Source organism: Cryptotermes secundus, unplaced genomic scaffold, assembly GCF_002891405.2.
Source record: "Cryptotermes secundus unplaced genomic scaffold, Csec_1.0 scaffold780, whole genome shotgun sequence".
Classification (NCBI taxonomy): domain Eukaryota; kingdom Metazoa; phylum Arthropoda; class Insecta; order Blattodea; family Kalotermitidae; genus Cryptotermes; species Cryptotermes secundus.
Window position 1 is genome coordinate 953,820 of NW_019727405.1, and position 6,000 is coordinate 959,819.

At 43.6% G+C, this 6,000-nt stretch overlaps 1 protein-coding gene across 1 annotated transcript in view; it reads right to left on the minus strand.

Moving 5' to 3' along the window:
- LOC111864741 (1-acyl-sn-glycerol-3-phosphate acyltransferase beta) overlaps positions 1-5,335 on the minus strand; it is a 66,519-nt gene extending 61,184 nt beyond the window's left edge. Inside the window, exon 1 of the mRNA XM_023852233.2 lies at positions 5,168-5,335. The gene's annotated coding sequence lies outside the window, so the exon portion shown is untranslated. The remainder of the gene's footprint in view (positions 1-5,167) is intronic.
- Between the last annotated feature and the right edge of the window lie 665 nt (positions 5,336-6,000).

Consider the following 6,000-nt stretch of genomic DNA (forward strand, 5'->3'; position numbering starts at 1 on the left):
TCTCACGGCCATGACTATACCATAAACATCTATAGCAGTTTCTAAAACTTGGAGCGACCCCCACCCGAGGTGGTGACTAGTTGTTGGTAGTGGGGAGAGGAATTCTACTAAATTTACGTACTACAGTTGAATTTATTAAAATTCTTAAAATGTGACAGTTCGATTGCTTACTTTCAATTCATCTGTAAAATGGATAGTGTAGTCCATATAGCGACTGGCTACGGGCTGGACGACCAAGGGGTCGTAGTTCGAGTCCCGGAAGGGTCAAGAATTTTCTCCATGTAGTCCAGACTGGCTCTGGGGTCCACCCTACCTCCAACCCAACGGGTACCGGGGGCTCTTTCCCTGGGGGTAAAACGGCCGGGGCGTGAAGTTGACCACTCACCTCCAACTAATGCTGAGATCAAAAAATGAGGATCTATACATCCACTCCCCCATACGTCCTCATGGCGTAGTGCTTAATTAGTTAAGCACAGGGACAACTTCACCTTTTTAAAATACTGATAAATACTATTCGTCGACAAAAGAAAGCCTAAAATGTGCTGACTTTAAACACGAACAACTGGAAAAGCTTTATTTGCGCATGTGAAGTTAAAAAGGAGGGCGCGATGAAATCTTTGCTAAGCTGAGGTGTGCCATTATATGAAGTTTGGCGATCACTAACATAACGCGTAACGCATGCGACGGCCTACTGTCCAAACGGAAACGAAAGGAGTGTTTGTGTCGTCGTAAGGTCAACTTTACGTATCCACACCAACGACGTTAAAACAAGTTTAATGGCCTTCCATTCTTTGCAGTTTCCCAGCATTGTCAGTTACAATTGTCATTACAATATTGTCCGCAGCATAAAAGTAAAAATTCTACAGAGAAAACAGGAAGTTCTTGGACGAATTAATCGCCTACTTTTCTTTGATACGATACCGATCGCAAAAAAACACAACGCCTCCAACAATTCTTCTATTGTAAGAGTTGAGGCTTTCCCGGCGGTGACTACGAAGAAAGCAGTCTTCTGGCATTTTGCACCGTGTATATGTGGTGTTAACCGACGTTTCGGAGGAAGATGGAGGCGATACGTTCCTCCGAAACGTCGGTTAACACCACATATACACGGTGCCAAATCCCAGAAGACTGCTTTCTTCAATTCTTCTATTGTTGATTGTGTATTCGTTGCAGTGGCAACGTTTTTACCGTGCCGTTGCCTAGCAACGATAGGATGATACACTTACAGACACACAAACTGATGGTAGGGATTTATGAAGTATGTCGCTGAGTTTGGATTAGGTGCCATAATATACGTACACAGGTACCAAGTTTTATAAAGATTGGTTCAGTCATTCTGAGTTAATAAGGGTGGATACACAGACAACATTGTGATTTCATAAGCCTACTTTAATTCAAAATAAGGAAAGTAGGTTAAGTGAGACTGTTTCGATGTGATTTCTGGTACAATGTACAAGAAAGATTTCAGACCTTCATAACGATTCAGAGCGAAAGTAGTTTGTGTTTCTATTAGATTTGAGGACATTAAGCTGTGAGTATAAGAATTTACGGTCCTCTGCGATGTGACGCCATGAAGTCTGGTACCTATGTACCACAGTAAACGGTAATATATCCCATCGGAACCTTTACAACCTTACATGCCCTTGCAGTTATTTGGCCGTCTAAAACATCCCCGAGGTTGCGTTGCGTATCACCAGATAGTAATGTAGATCGTTACATCATCGATAGGAGGATAGCAATTCGTCCTCAACAAAGGACTGGAACCAAAATCGCCATACCGGAAATCCCATTGAACACACAGAACTTCTCTTCCGCAAGGCTATTTATTTCAGGTGTGATATATTCTCAGAGACTTTTCGACAGTGTTTCAGCAGCCTAGAGACATACCAAGTGGATTCAGCAGTCTCACTCCATAAAAAAACCACACACATTCCTACCGCATAGATTGTTAGCATACACTGGTGTGGAAATGAGGGTTGACGAGGCAAGACACCGTCTACTCAGTTCCAGAGCGCTTTATTTCGAGGTAGCTCTTTCCAGTGCCTCAAGACGTCATTAACTATTGTTTCCAACGATACGTGTGGGAATGAGTTCTCGAGCTTATATTGTAACAGTTTCCTTTTAACATGAGTTTAGCATTCCCCCAAGGTTTTCTAGTGATCTGGAGCGCCATTTCCACCCCTGGTCCTACGGATGTATTACTGATACTCTCATTCAATTTATTTCTGTGAAGAACTTGTTACTTAATGTAGATTGTCAACTTTATATCTGTCGGATATAACCTCAAAGCTTCGAACCGTCGCCATGTTAACTATTACTGGCTTTCAAACAATAGGTTATTTTATGCATAATAATGTGACATGCCAACGCATTGCCAGGCAACGGCTCGATAGAAACCTGGCGATACGTTTCAACAAAAGGACGAATGTTTATAGCTTGTTGCTAGGCAACAGTCAGCGCGCAAATGGACCGGCAAGATTGCTATCACGTGATTGATTTTCTATGGTGTCCGAGACGCGACCGTTGCTATGCAACTGTTCGGTAAACAAAACTCAACAATAAAGAGGCCGTTTTCTGTGCGGTCTGTGCTGCGGCTATATAACGTGGGATGTGGGCCGTAAGTTCAGGGAAAAAGGAAACATTTTCGATAACATTTTATATGTGCGAAATATACACTTGACGAAAGGTCACGTGTATCCATAAGAGACAAACCCATTTCTCGTCAGAGAGGATGTTACATAAGGTCTATTACCACAAGAGTTCAGTTGGAAAAAATCTCTGATCGTGGTCTGATGGGGCCTTAAGCCAAGACGAACTGATTGGCGGTAAACCGCCAGCCATAAAGTAACTTTGACTTTGAGCTGAGATCAGTTGTGAGACGGTGGACGTCCGGCAATGGCATGAACACGGAAGCTGAAGAATCTCCATTGCTAGAAGCTGTTGCCAGGNGGAGTGGAATAAGATGTCGGCCTATGAAGACCTGGTGTGTGATTTGAAGGCTTCATTCATGTGTAATAGTTGGAGTGATTTGAAGCGCTAGTTCCTGAGTTTTAATTTGCATTACCAGGAGAGGACTAGTGTGTGTGTGTGTGTGGGGGGGGGGGACTTGAACCCGCGACTTTCCGGCTTGTAGCATAGTGCCTCAACAAACTACGCTAAGGCGTGGCCCCAGCGATAGCGCTGTAGTAAATGTAATTAAGAGACGTTGTAACCGAAGTGCTAATAAATCCAATCATCCGAACTAGACTCCGTCATTTTCGTCGCGCGTCCCCCCGGCACGTGACAATAAGTAGGGATGCCTATAATGTATCTTCACATCAAACTTTACGTGCCTATCAGTAACGACGCGTAGTCGTCGCCTTCACGCAGCTTCCATGTTGCAATTTTACATTCTACTCCCTCCTCCCGCAAATTTACTGTTGTATATTTTAGGGATATCTATTACTACACATGAAATCAGAACCTTAGATTGAGTCCCCTTTTGTTGTTTCCATCTCACAACTCACAAATCTCATAAATGTTAAAAATAATGTTAAAATTCATACTGTCATGTAGAGAGAGAGAGAGTGTGTGTGTGTATGTGTATTTTTCCACCCTTCACAGTTCACTAGAGCGCACAGTCTAATATTGTCAAGACTGTTAGTAGACTTTCCTGGTAACGGTCCCAACAATGGCTATTCCTCTACATCCGGTCTGAGTCCTTTCTTCACATACTCCCGTGCAGAAATGACTGACTGAACTTTTCCTCACAGACTCCATTGGGTGGATGGGCCCCAGAGCCATTCTGGATGTCGTGGAGAAAATTCTTGCTCATACCGGGATTCGAACCCCGGCCGTCCAGCCCGTCGCTATACCGACTGACCTATCTTGACTCCTTGAAGGAAATATGCCACACATTTGTACCAACAATTGAAATTATTTGAAAATAAAACCATTCTTCTACCTTGAATATTCAAGATCGACCAATGAAACTAAACTGCTCAGAAGTAATCTGTTGGCAAACATACCGCCGCAACCCCCCCCCTCCAAATAATTTTGTCTGCGCGTGTGGGCACTGCGTCTTCGCATCAGTTACGCAAGTGCGACACTTTGCATGCCATTCATTTGCTCGAAGTAATGCTGAAAACGAGAAATATTAAATGCCTAGTTACTGATATTAAGTATGCTGTCATGGCTAGTGTAAGCAAACGCAGGCACCATTAAAATATTCATGTCCCACCCCAAACAGGATTTGCCTCAAACTAACTGCCACCACAGGCGACGGGGAATCCGGCTTGCCTCATTGAAAAAAACACCAAATTTCTCACAACTTCGTTACAATAAAACGAAAACGTGAAATTCTATTTCGCGGATACAGTAGGGGAACAAGCCCCCGCCCCCAAAATTTTTAAAAACGTAATTCAAATCCTAACCTTAGGTTTTTATTTATTTGAGAAAAGGGGCGGGCAGGCAGGCCTAACATCAGAATGGTGGGGAGGGTAGTCCTGGTTGCCTCAGCACACTAGAATTTAACTCCCTAAAGTTCCAGTCAAGCCGGTCACGGTAGCCGAGCGGTCTAAGGCATGTACTGTCTTCGCTCGCTTGGAAACCGGGATTGTGGGTTCGAGTCCTACTCGGGGCATGAATGTTTAGTTCGTGGGTGTGCGTTTTTCTGTGTTTGTGTACAGGTAGAGGCCTTGCGACGAGCTGATCACCCGCCCAAGGAGTCCTACCGAATGTGTAAGATCTATAAAAACCAAAGTGAACGGAGAAGTTCATGGAGGTAGGCCTAGGCCCACTGGGGCTGTAGTGCCAAGGGGGGGGGGAAGGTTCCAGTCAAGGTAACGAAAATCATCACAGGTGTCATATTCCTGAAACAGTTGTATTTACATTGCTTAGATGACTGCAAATTAATGACCAAGACATGAACAAAAAAAATACTTAGAACAAAAGTGGGCAGTGTTGTAAAATGTGCCGCCGCTTGGTTCAGCTATGTTGTCCTACTGCAAACAGTGTCACCGAAACTGCAATATCCTTACTTAATTCCTGCAGAAAACAAGATAACTGAAAACGCACACACTTCTAACACAGCTGAAGACATACTGCATCATAACCTCAACAACCACCAACCACCTCTCCCCGTCAATAGACCATTAATCACAAGGCTAGAAAGCGCAGATACACTTACGCAATATGATGTCAGAATCAACAAATCCCCTGTTACTGAAGAACTGCAATATCAGTTAACAACACTACTCAACGCTTCTCATGCACTGATCAGGCACTACGTCCGCTCACTTCCACTCACGCCTATCCATCCAAACGGTAAGACAACCGACCACTGACTGCGCATGTGCGAGGCATTTCGCCCTTTGCTAGTTGACTGCGGAAATCTGTTCATGCGAGCACAAGATGGTCCAGGTCCTTATCTGGCGTTCAGTTTCACTAACGACATATTTGTCTTCTGAGAACGGTTATGTGCTGTTATGTACTTTTACGTTCCACATCACAGAACTGTCCTAAAAGAAAGGGTTATCAATTGCCGATAGGCAGTGAGGGGGAGGGGGAAGGTCGCAGCGTATTTGAAGAAGATATCTCAGAATCTACCCGGATTTCTTGTTGTTTATTTTGCTATTTTAGTATCAATTTGTAGGGCTGTAAATCCGTAAATCTGTTTGGAGATGATATATCAGAATCTGTCTGGTTTCCTCGTTAGTTATTCTGTTACTTTACCATTCCATATCAATTCCTCTGGTTGTATATCTGTAAATCTATTTCAAGACGATATATCAGAATATGTCTGGTTCCGTTGTTGTTCATTCAGTTATTTTCGATGTCGTTTCGATTTTAAGGGTTATAAATCTGTTTATTTTACTACGCTACATAAAGGACCGGTACTGAATGTATGTAGCCTCGCATAAAATTGGTGCACAGGTAAGTCAGTTTACTCTACGAACTGGTGTACATCGGGGGCACGCGGTAGCATAGTTGGTTATGGCACTATGCTACAAGCCGGAAGGT